Consider the following 13,237-nt stretch of genomic DNA (forward strand, 5'->3'; position numbering starts at 1 on the left):
TGGGGATATAAATGATATACTCTTATTTATGACAGAAATAAGACCAATGATTTAGAAATATGGACTCTTGTTTATTTTCCTCTATATCTGTGAAAGTCTGCAGGGTGTTAATGGTTTGTTCATTAAAGCATTACTCACATGAATAATTTTATTGGAGTCCTGTATTAGCCACCTTAGCATAATGGAACAGCCGACCTCTAAACTGGTTATTTTAAAAGATGAAATTCTTTTCCTGTATATGTCTAAATTTGTTGGTGTGGAGGTAAAGAAAACAAAACAGTGGAAGTACATTATATATTTACATTGTAAATTTTTAACAGTCACTGACTGAAATCCAGTGCTTTACTTCAGAAATATTTGTGCAAGAACAGGCCTTGTGATTTTAAAGAGTCAGCTCTAGCTTTTGGGCACAAATATTTCCTTAGGGTACAGCATATTCCATGACTATGTTAATTCACCCTTAGGAGAATAAAAAGTCAATATTCATATGATACTATAATCCAAGCCAAAAGGCCATATGGCTTTGGTTCCGCCATTTTTTAGTGGATAAAAATCCTGTTCAGTTGAATGAGACTTCTGTGTACAGAAGCATCATTCTTCATGGCATCAGTCATGGCATTCTTTATGGCATTCTTCATGGCTTCAAAGCATCAGTCTTCATGGCCATAATCCAATAAAGCTGTTTAAATGTGTAAGTAGATTCATATGCATGGAGTGGTGGCATAAACATAACCAAGAATACATTTATATATTGCAAAATTGCTTCCAGGAACCAGTCAGCTCTCTAAAAGTTTACAACTTGTGTTTACCTTGAAAAAATGGGAAAAACATTTTGTTTTTGAAAGTGCATTTCCATTGAAACTAGCTTACACAAAATTATTTTAATATTGTCAACATTCCATTTCTGAGAAACTTTTAAAAAAGGAAAAAAGGGGAGGGGGGGGAGGGGAGGGGAAGGGTTTTGACCAGATAGAATTGCTGTATTTTGACATTTGTTGTCAAGGTAATGTTAATCAACTACAGCAAGTTTGGAAGTTCAGTTCAGCACAGCTCAATCACTTACTGGACAAGACCACAGTCCACCATTCAAAAAAAGTCCTTTGTAGCATTCAAAGGGGAGCTGTAATCTCAAAAAGATCAGCTTTCTATTTTTCATTCATGCTCTAAATTTTTCATTATGTCATGCATTGAACAGGAGATATGACCTTATGTGGATTTATGGTTTATTTGGGTCACTTCGGGATCTTTCTTGATACATCTGCTTTTAAACAAAGGGTAACAGAAAGAATGTAGATTGCAGTACTTAAATATATGATATATAATAAGTTCACAGTAGTAAAAAGTAAATGCTAACAAACATGCTGACTGATGAAAAATATTATTAGCCTGTAGATTAAAACAAGTCTAGCTAATCCTTCTATAGTTAGCAACATTTTACAGAAGTGAGGTTCACAATGTAGCTTGAAATTCTAGACCTAATCTGTTAGAATACAAATTAAAGTCCATATCAAAGCATTTTGGAATGTAATATTTTGATTTTTCATTTTCAACGGAGGTTTTTTTTTTTTTTTTAAAGCATCTTAATTCTTTATATAAAGGTTAACAATAGAAGAAAACAGAAGACTTTCAAAATTATTTCTAGGGGGTAAGGCAGGTAAGAGTTTCTTGAAATGCATGGCAAAATGACGTTTCATTGTCCATAGTACTTCTGGCAACAAGTAATAGTGACACATAGGATATCCTTGCATGTCCTGGCTTGTATGTGGCACACTAAAAATATTTTCATGCTCTATTGTTGTCTGGCAAGTGAAAAAAAGAAACAAAATACTCTGCCTCTTCTATATTCCTGTATACCTCTCACTTTGATATTTGAACCCTGCTGCACAGTCTTTCCAGTGACCCTACCCCTAAAGACCTGTCAAAATATCTCGATTATATTGTCTTAAAGAACTTCTATTAGATTAGTAAGGAGTTAAGTAGGAAATTAGTAACGTCAGTACACATGCAAGCAAAGAGTAATGACTCTGAGAAAATTCTGTTTGTTAACTAATAATCTTTAAACCATAATTATTAGGAAACAGGGAAATATTGTACTATTCTGTATTTATTCAAAGAAACAAAACCCTGGGTTGATAGTTGGTTAGATTGAGTAAACAGAGGTTGCGACAGTCATTAGTTTTGCTAGACTTGCTTCTAACAAGTGAAAGGATATAAGATGGTAAGTGATAGAAATTCAGTGTTATTGTTAGCATTTTTTATTGCTAAAATTAAAGCAATTTATCATACTACTAGTTTGTAGTGTGTAGTGCTTGTAGTTTTGTTTTTTTTTAAATTAATAAACTGTGACAAGTAGCTGCTGTTGTTCTTTAGCACGTTTGTGGGGGTTTATCACAGGAGGCTAGCTGCTTTGTTCTGAGCTGTAAAGTTACATTGGAAAGGAGCTAAATCATAGAGTGTGTTTCTTCTCTGAAAAGCGGTTTAGTGACAATGGAACAGTACAGCTATACATTTGTCTCTGACTTTTGTATTGAATATCCTTACCACAAAAGTAGAAAATTCACCAAAATAATCTCCAATCTTAAAACTGGCATTTGGTTAGAACTTGGCCCTTTAGATGTTACTACAGTCCTAAAAATGCACCACAGTGCGACAGACGAGTTTTAATGTGCATGAATTATATATAATTATAAATCCAATTAATAATGAGTGAACAAGTGAAAAAAAAAAAAAACCCTACAAACTTGTATGCCAAAATTCAGATTGATTTTGATTTGTTACCTGCAACTAATCCCATTAATGTGCTATCCAGGTAGAACAAATTGCACAGAGTTGTGGGTTCTTTGTCTTTTATTTCCCCCTTCCCTGCAAAGGGCTCTGAAAAGCCTTTTGGACAACGTTCATTGGGTTCAAAGTAATTCTGGAAGGCATAATTATGGTGATTGGCAGCAACTCCAGCTCTGTGAAATCAAAGACTGTCTCTGACAGAATGGCTTGCAAGAATAGTAATCAGGGAAAGCTGTTTTTTAGAAATATGGGTGTTTCCCTCCAGCCAGGGGATGGTGGCTGCTGCAAAGGCTCTGTTCAGCTCTACAGTGTGGCTTGCTTTTAGTAAAACAACTGTCAGGGTCTCAAGATTTGACCAAGGACATTTGGTGCACATTATCAACAGCAGCTGCGCATTCCCTGTTCCTTGCTTTTAAACATGTTTAACCATAATGCTGTATCCCATTATTTTACTCCAGCTGTGCTGGAGTTGGATCTTTTTATCAGGGTTTTTGAACTGATTACAACTCTGAATGTAACGCAGAGGCACCTTGTGCCCTTTCTTGCCAGGTAACAAACTGAAGCTTTGCTAAGTAACCTTCCTCCCTTTTAAATTTGACAGTTTTGAATTTCAATAATAGATAGTAAGATTTAAGATTTCTGTACAGGTTTGAAGGGTTACTGTACTGTGTGTAGACACCAAAACACGTTTTTAAGCTCTGACAACCAGTGTATCTCCCTTATCTGTCTCAGCAGTTACATCTTCAAAGAAGTCCAGCAGATTCTTTTTCTCACACTCATCTTAGACTTAACGGGTCTGTAATTTCCTTGTGCATCTATTGAGCACTTCCTTAAACAGGGATACTTAGTGTTTATCTCTCATCCATGGTCAGTCCTGAGAGTATTTTATGTATGAATGAAAGAGATGGTTCATACAAAACCTAATCTCCCCAGTCTTGTTAAAAAAAAAAAAAAAAAAAAAAAAACCAAAAAAAAACCCCAAACAAACAAGCCAACCAAACAAAAAATTTGCAGGTAGAGAAGCTTTGGATTCCTTTTGAACATTCAGTAGCTCAGTATGGTTATGGTTCTTCAAGCAGTTGATGGCAGGAACCATATTTAAACAGCATAGTTTGTCCTGCAAGAGAGAAGGGTTAAAATTTTATTTTGGTTATTTTCTTACTGCAATAGCAGTGACTTTGGTTAGGTGAATCTTAAGGTTTTCAGTCCTGTGCAGTTCACAGTTCTATTCTGCATCAGATTAATGGTGCTTCTTTTTTGTAAAACAGTGCCTTAACTTGATGCAGCATAAACTGCAATTCTGCTGTCTTTCTTAAAGTCAGTCTATATTATAAGGCTTTATGGTGAAGAGTCTCTTCTTGCATATGAAGTAGAGGGACTTAAGTAAATGAAGCACTTAATAAACCAGAGTACAACCTGTAGAGGTATGAATAAGCTAAGAATAATTGAGATTACTGTGAAAACATATTTATGGTTATTCTTGTTGCTTTAGACATATTTGACCTATATAATACACATGATACAGTATAATCTATAAAATACAAAAGCATTTCAGAAACATAATTTCTTGATAGCTGCATTGCCAGGCTGGAAAGGAGATTGAATTTCATGTGTACGTGCACTCATTATAACTGTTAGGATAATGAGATCTATTTTTATCTGTTTTATCTGCTGAGTAGTTTGTTAACCATCTCTACATTGTCCACTGTTTTGGACACAAGCATTCATATTCTTTCCTTCTGTGAGTTTCCATCCAAGCACTTTAATTGATCCACATGTCTCTTCATGGACTTCCATTAACACCATGCATGCAGTATATTAGAAACAGGGTTAACTGACTTCTAAGCGATCAGGAACCATCTTCGTTTACATGTTTTGGTGAAGCCAAACCGCTAGCGCCTGCCATGTTGGGATGGCCTTGTAGTTGACCTAAAAATCTCTGATAGACTAAACTGCTTTTGCTTCTTTGTTCCTGCTATGATGACATGCACAGAACTGTGATCCTAGTAATATGAAGTATACATGGAAACAAGAAAGATGTGTAGACCAAATATAGTCTCTGCCCTGCCAGTTTGCTATCCCTCTTCTAAAGAGCAATGTTGTAGCACTTCCAGTGCACGAGAACCCCAAGCAGAAAGGGTGAAATCTAGACCCCAGTGGCAGGATCCTCTTGATTTCAGCGGAACAAGGATTTCGTGCCTGATCACAGTCTGTTGGCAGCCAGAAATCGTCCTGAACTAGAGGCATAACTACTTCTCAGTCTCTTCAGCAGTCCTGTTTTGAGTAGTTTCCCTTGCTTTCACTGGGAATTACACTTGAGGAAGAAGAGCTGAGCAGAGGCTTTAATGCAGAGTATTGTATTGCACAACTCGTCTCTGCAGGAAAATGTTTCTGTAAACTTGGAGAGTATGGTATTCAAGGTAAGACTGATAGTGAAGCAATCTTATTTTGGTTGATCTCTTAATATACTAGAGGAGCATGTTCAAATATTTCTAGTAGGGTCTTACTTGGAATACAAGTTTGGGAGTGAAGCTGTGCCCTGGGAGAAGGCAGGGGTGGGGGGAAGGTGTTTTAAGATTTGGTTTTATTTCTCATTACCCTACTCTGGTTTGACTGGCAATAAATTAAGTTAATTTTCCCCAAGTCGAGTCTGTTTTGCCCGTGACAGTAATTAGTGAGTGATCTCTCCCTGTCCTTGTTTTGACCCATGAGCCTTTTGTTATATTTCCTTTCCCCTGTCCGGTTGAGGAGGGGGAGTGGTAGAGCGGCTGAGTGGTGCTTAGCTGCTGGCTGGGGTTAAACCATGACACACGTTGTCTTCTATTAACAAATGTTAATAGTTCATATGAAAGCAACGTGAGCCTTGACTGCTGATAAATTTGGCCTTCGTGTGTTCGGAGTGGTTTTCCTGTTCCTGATCAAAACGTATGAATGTGAATCACTTTGGAGACAGCTTATCAAGGTGTATTCAAAATGAATTTGAGCCCCAGAGACTTCTGAAGTCATCTTCTTTTTGTCATTCCTGCTTTTTTCTTTACTGTTGGTGGATAAAAAAATATAATGGTGCTTCTTACAGTTCTTTTAACTTGCAGTTATTTATAGTCTTTCCAATAGACATTTACATTGTATTGTTTTATTTTGCTCTCCGTTATAGTCCTGACTGAATCTTTAAATCTAAATGTTAGCAGAGCTGTATTTTACAGTCTTCTGTGGTTCAGGTTGTCCAAAAGGCAGTGAAATCGCAAAGCCATGTCAAATGTGGCCAAAATGTGGGCTAGATAGGGGCTCATGTAAGTGTCTGAAACAATTCTTGAAGGTATAATATATAGTAAAGATCTGTGTTTGGTAAACTGTATGCAGTGCATTTAATTATGTATAAATATTCATGAGAACAGAGTAGGTTAGCACTTCTCAGTGCAAATAATGGAGCAAATGGATTATTTAAAATGCACACTGAAATGGAAAATATTTAACCTTTTTTTGACCTGCTCTTCCTTCTACAGATCATCCTTGAAAATGTCTGAGCAGAAAGTTTTCAACCACGTTTCTGTTTTTAATGTCTGTAATGTACTTGTGGTTATTTACCACCAGCAGTGAAATTGAAAATATATATAAAATGAAAATACAGGAAAATATACGTAGATATCTGTGTGTACTTACTGTTTAGTAGAGAACCTACAACTTTAATTAGTCTAGGTTTGGAAGATTTTGTTTCATTTAATTGCAGCATTGGAATGGGAGATAGTAAACCTGAAATGGCATAAAAAGGTTTTAAGTAAATAGATAAATAAAAAAAAATTAAAAAATACTCTATATAGGTTCTCCAGTATACTTTCCCATACAAAGTGAACTTTCAGGCTGTAATCTTTGGAATGGAATGGCTGAGAGACACCTCCAGGTCTCTGGTGTGTGTTATTAAAAGAAACTTCAAAATAGACAAGGATGTAACTCATTGGAATTCTCTATGAAGGAAAAATGTCTGCCTACAGGCTATTAATATAGTTCTAGAAAGAAATCCAGTCAGGTTGTTACCCATTATTATAGTTTGTGCCTTATATTTGTGCATGAATTCCTTATTCTTACGGATATTATAAATACTGTTAAAAATGTGCTCTCCCATAACTTAGATAAATTTTTCTTTATTACATACAGTTTATCTAGAAGAGGGGAGTTAATATGTCTTTGATAAAATTATTTAAACAAAAAATTTTCATTTTCCAGAATTAATGGCTTTCCAAGGAAAATAAATTCCTTTGGTCACTATTTTTGGTGAGGAAATAAAAATTTGCAGTAGCAGTAGAATATATTTCTCCTTCAAAATTTGCTGGTTCAAAACACCAGTCTGTGGTTTGAGTTGCAATAATATTTTTCTTTTGCAATTCTCTTTTATATGCTCGGAGCTTTCCAAATATTCATCCTTAAGGCTGAAATTTTTCATGGATGACCTTTTCTCAGAGATGAACTTACTTTTGAATGCAAGAGAAAACACTGTCTAGTCCTTTTACTCATAAAGTTATGGGGAAGACACAGAAATTTAATCTACTCTGGAAGATTCTTAAAAGTTAGCTTTATGTTTAGTATGTCATACGCTCAGTATAGAGTCATGATATGTGCTTTGAAGATTAAAATTTCCTTTTAAAACGGCAGACAATATATATCTTGAGATTCTGTATTACTGTTTCTGATATAATCTAAACAATCCCTGAATTCTTAAGGAACCATAAGATCCACATGTGGACATAATTTTAAGATAACTTCTAAAGAATTGTCTGTTCCAGTGATCCCTCCTGACTGACTCATGTAATACTAATGTTTTAATCACAGCAGCTTGTACAGGCAGGCAAATGCAGTTTCTCTTTTAAATAAATTCCCCCAAAGCCACAATTGAAGTCATTATTTATCTATACAACCTGGAAAATGTGGAGACTGTTGTTAATGTTTGTTTGTTCTTTGAAACTACTGGGGTCCTCAATCAGCCAAGCATCAGAGTACCTTTTTAACCACAAATGGGCAAGTATTCCAACTGATTCCTAAATCGTGTCCTTCACAGCTTTGCTGTTGTAAAGCAATATTTGCAACATGTCTGTGCAAATCTAAAGAATAGAGGGCATAAAGTGCAGAGGGAACATCAAACATTCTTTTTTTTTTTTTTTCCCTCTCCTTTCCACAGCTCTGAAAGAGTGGGAAATGGTGATGAAGGAATGAGCAAAAAATAGTGGTAAAAGGAGAGCATTTGGTTGAAACATGTTTATGAGTCTGAAATTTCCAAGAGTAGAATGTTGCTCTTGGGTTATGCTGGCAAAACTTCATGCCCTAAATATTTTTCTCTCTGAAACTGTTAACTACCTGTCTAAAGACAGCCATATCTGGCTTTCCACCTAGGTAATGAATTCTAGGTGGCATGTTGTGTGCATGTGAAGATGTGACTTTAGAAGCTTTATAGTAAGTTTCTTGGGGGGAAGAAACTGCGCATATTCTAAAAGCAGGTTGGTTTTTCTTGGTTCTCTTCTACAGATTTTTTTTCCTCTCTCTACCCCAATCTGGAAAATCTTCCTTTTTGCTTACTTTCTAACTTTTTTCTGCAAATATCTTCATACTGCACTTGATAAACTTGCTGAACAGTTCAAGTTGCCTAGGTCTTGATGTGGGATGATGCATTTTCAGTTATGGTCCTTGTATTATACAGACAGATCAGTGTTTTCAAATGCAGTAGCCTGGTTTTCTGAACTGCTAGCCACACCATTTGTCTCACTGAATGGTTGGTGTTACATGCCTAATGGTTCTTAAAACTATATCTCACTGACTTAAGACCTCAATGCCTAACTGGCTGACCACGCTTGAAAAAAATAATGCCTGTTAAGAACATCAGCAGCAGAAGAGTCCATATAGTTGCTACAAAACCCACTATGTATGAGGCAGCGAGTGCTGAAAATTCCAAACCAGCTGTGTTACAGGGAGGTGGTTAAGGGGAAGATGGGATTTTTTTTTTAAAGTGAATTTTAAAAAAGCAGTCATGAGTGACATCTGCATGGAGATAACTGTGTATTATAAGGAGTTGGTCTATACCGTGGTGCTAATTGTAACACTTTGCTGCAAAACTTTGCAATGATAAGATGATTTTTCTTCTTCGTGGATCTGTTCTGCCACCCTTTCTTATGCTGCGCAGTAGTGCTATATACTGACGTGTACATGTCATGTATGTGGTCAGCATACATGCTTTTGATGTGCTGGTGTAGTTGCAAATACTGAAAAAATATGGCAAGAAATCTAAATGTTGCAACGTAGATGTAAATTTAAAACAGCCTGCAGGATAGCTTTGATTTTACATGGTTCTTTAGTTTCTGGCTTGTTAGTGAAATCAGCAGAAACCATGTTAGCAATGTTAAGCTGCAGCAAAATACAGTGTGTTTTGACTGATGGTGATATTTGTGAACTGAATTTATATTTTGGATATAAGGGGTCATTTCCTGCTATAGATTAAAATTGAAGCATTGACCAAGACATTTCTGGTTTAGGTAAAGAACACGATTCAAATTCTAACTTTATCACAGTGTGGCACTGAAAAGATAGTATTCTACAAGTCTATTGCCATGCAGCTTTGCCAAGTTGGGGCTAGCAATGTGGAGAAGCAGTAAGTGGAGATCAGTTGTTTTTTTTTTTTTTTTTTTCCCCTAGGTCCTACTTCTTAGTTATCTGAGTATTTCCTGCCATCTGAGACTGCAGATACTGTAGCAGTTCTTTTTAATACTCCATCATACACTATGCTTGTGACTGTTGCCTAATTAACCTGCTACTCAAGTATCTGTTAATGCTTCTCACACCAAAATCACTTTTTGACTATGATCAGGGAGGGGAAGACATCACTGAGTGGTTGTGCCATTGTCCATCTGCCAAAATTTTAATGCAGCCACTTCTAAATCTGCACAGAATGATCAAACATGAGGTTTTTCTTGTCACTGTTGCTTTTGGCTTGCACTGCACCAGACCTTTCAGACATTATGCTTTTCTCTCAGGAGTGGTGTGGAGACAAAAGGAGTGCTCACATCTGATTTAAAAGGAATTTTTGAATAAGCTTTTTGCAGAAGTCACTTTGTGTCTGAAAATAGTTAAAAACAGACACAGTAGAGCAGGCAAATTCATGGAAATGCAACTTAATCACTCCCAATTAAAGAATAAACAATCAAGTAAAAATAATACAACTCTGTTCAGTAAGTACTCACTTAGTACATTACATGAACAAATGAAACATAAGGATTCTTTCAGGTATTGTAACCCAAAGCTTTTGGAACAGCACATGAAATGTAAGAAGTAATCCAGTGATGTTGTCTGTAGGTATGTTTGAAACATATGCATAAATATTTTGTTTACTTTTTCAGTTTTACTTAGGTAAAACTGAATGTGTTTGGTAACTTCTCTAATTATAATTCATATATGATTCCTTGTCTAAATGGTCATTGTCTCTTATCACACACATTAAGCTGTTCTGCTTCCCCATGGATAGTTTCCTCACACAGTAGCCAGAAAAGAATATATATGAAATTCACTGTGGTTTTGGTTAGTAGCGCTCAGGGGCTGTGATAAACTAGTAATACTGGAACAAATTTTAGAGCCACTGCTTATGTGTGACCTTGAGACATCCAGGTCTTGTGCTTCCCTGCAGCAATTCTAGCTTTCTGGGTCTGTGTTTAAGGCAGAGATAGTTCAGCCATCCAACTAACTATATTAGGTGTTTGCCTAATCTCTCCTGTTTTAGGAATTGGCATAGGGTTTTGCTCCAGCTCCACTCTGTTCTCACTGGGGTGTACGTGCTTGTCATCGAAGCCTTAATTCTCCTCTTGTGTCAGTGATCTTGGTTGAAGGCATGAGAGCAGAAAGGTTTGGCTGTGTTTTCTCTAGATAAAATAGATAAGGTAGTTTAGGTAATAATACTTTCACTTTACATTTGCACTCAGAGTATTTTATTTAGGGAAATAGTTTAGACTGAGAATGAGAACATTACTTTTTAGTAATATTTGATGTAAATATATTTCTAAATCTGCCTAAATTTTATTCATTGTTTTTGCAACATTTCTCCAGGGATAGGTCCTCAGCTAATAATCATAGAGTCTTAGAATCACAGAACAGTTTGGGTTGGAAGGGACCTTTAAAGGTCATGTAGTCCAAACCCCTGCAATAAGCAGGGACATCTTCAACTAGGTCAGGTTGCTCAGAGCCCCATCCAACCTGACCTTGAAGTTTCCAGGGATGGGGCATCTACCACCTCTCTGGGCAACCTGTTCCGGTGTTTCACCACCCTCATTGTAAAAAATTTCTTCCTTCTTTCTAGTCTGAATCCACCCTCTTTTAGTTTAAAACTATTACCCCTTGTCCTGTCACAATGGGGCCTGCTAAAAAGTCTGTCCCCATCTTTCTTATAAGTCCCCTTTAAGTATTGAATGGTCCCAATAAGGTGTCCTCAGAGCCTTCCCTTCTCCAGGCTGAACAACCCCAACTCTCTCAGCCTGTCCTCATAGGAGAGATGTTCCAGTCCTCTGATAATTTTTGTGACGTCCTCTGGACCCGCTCCAACAGGTCCATGTCTAATAATCCTTGGTACAAAGAATTTTGATTGCTGGAGGAAAGTATAATCTTTTGTGTATGTTTTCATCTTAATCTTGCATTTTTAATAACTAAAAGAACTGGTAAGTGAAACACTATATCCATTTTGTAGCAGTAATAAGAATCTCAAGAAATGCAGTGTGCCACAGGTGGTCAGAGTTCCTGGCCTTCTGACTGCGTACCCTAACCTTTGTATGTCCAATAGCCGCAAGGTAGATATCATAAACCCTTGGAGAGCCTAAGGGAGGGAGACCTGACTTTCAGTTCACAACCAGGGCTTCCTGTGATCACTCAGGTCACAGCTGAACCCTGGGGTGATTCGGTGATGGTGGCCTACTTCCTTGAAGAGCCAGGGCTTTTGATTATCTGATATCCTCCCTTGTATTCCTGCTCCCTTAATTGGAGATCACTCATGGAATCAGCAACATGGCAGGGGCATTTAAACTGCTTTTAAGTCATGTGCAGTTCAAGGGGCCCAGACACGCCATTTGCATTTGGAGAGACGTGTCTGCATTTAAAATAGATGTGACAGCTGGGTTAAGGAGGAAGTAAGATCCTAGGTATGGGAACGCAAACTCTGTTTAGTTTGTTTGTGAGATGTGCTGACTTGTCAGGAAATGCTTGACAACAACTTTGAAAAAGGAATTGGAAACATTCTTTGTAATGAAAATATTTCAGACCTTCACAGGAGTTTACTCAGGAACTGCAGTAGTGCCTAGAACCCATTAAAAAAGCTAAACCTGTTTGGAATAACAGAGTATAGAAGAAGTGTGGAAGAGGGCAGGCATCTGTGATGAAAAATTATAACCACACTTTTTTTAAGAACTGCTTTTAAAGCTTGTGGTAGTCATGTAATAGTGAAAAATGAAGGGAATGGCATGCAGCTTATCCTGGCAAGAATTCAGTAATCAGTGAAGACGGAGGTCAGTATGATGCTAATTATATAGTTACATTATAATTTTCTACAAAAAGAAAAGATTTTGGAGATTTGTAAATATTATGACCTTCGACCTTCTCTGAAAAACCTATTTACTGTTAAATGACTGCAACATTAAGTGCTTGAAAACTATAAAAATAGGGACAGCTATATAACCACTGGAATAATGTAGAATCTTGTTATCAGAGAAGGGTCTGTCTGTTGGGCTTTGGATCGAACTGGATTTAACAGGAAGTTGCCAGCATTCCTGGTAGTACTGGCCTAAATCCTCACGGACAGCATTTCAGAAGCTTGTGAAAAGAGGAGTTGGAACATAACCCATTCTTTCCAAAATATTCTAAAAAAATAAATGAGAGCTGTTCAGTCAATACATGATGTGCAGTGGGTATAAATCTTTCAGGGCTGCAGATGAAATCCAATGTGAAAAAATCTTAAGAGTTGAACCGCACAGTATCTGGTTCTACAGGAAGTCTAACTGTTCCTGTGTACAATGGAATATGGCTGTCTTCCATTTTTTTAGGAGAAATTACTTTGGCTTCCACAGTCTTAAATTTTTTAATGAATAAATCTTATCAAAATGAAACTGCTTCAGTTTTACTACAGTAATACAGAATTCAGTAGATTTCTGTTCATCCTAAAGCATCAGAGAAAATGTAAGATTTTTAACATTACACAGCTCCCTGGTACATGAAAGGTGTTCGTTTCCCTTCTAGCTCATGACCTATTTAAAACTGAGCAGTGTGATGTGCTTTACATATGCCTTCTAGTACAACCTCAATTAATCTTATTTTTTTTCCAATTTCAACATTTGCTGCAATAATTTTCACATGATTGATCACAGCAACCATTAGGGATGTAAGGTTAGAGGATTTTGGAACAAAAAGCTAGTGAGACAACATTATACCAGGTTGTTTTCAA

At 36.7% G+C, this 13,237-nt stretch overlaps 1 protein-coding gene across 2 annotated transcripts in view; it reads left to right on the forward strand.

Annotated features, from left to right (window-relative positions):
- Positions 1 to 13,237, forward strand: part of CTNNA3 (catenin alpha 3) — a 549,510-nt gene that overhangs the window by 75,666 nt on the left and 460,607 nt on the right. The gene's annotated exons all lie outside the window — the stretch shown is intronic.

This window comes from Aquila chrysaetos, chromosome 11, assembly GCF_900496995.4.
Source record: "Aquila chrysaetos chrysaetos chromosome 11, bAquChr1.4, whole genome shotgun sequence".
NCBI classification, from domain to species: domain Eukaryota; kingdom Metazoa; phylum Chordata; class Aves; order Accipitriformes; family Accipitridae; genus Aquila; species Aquila chrysaetos.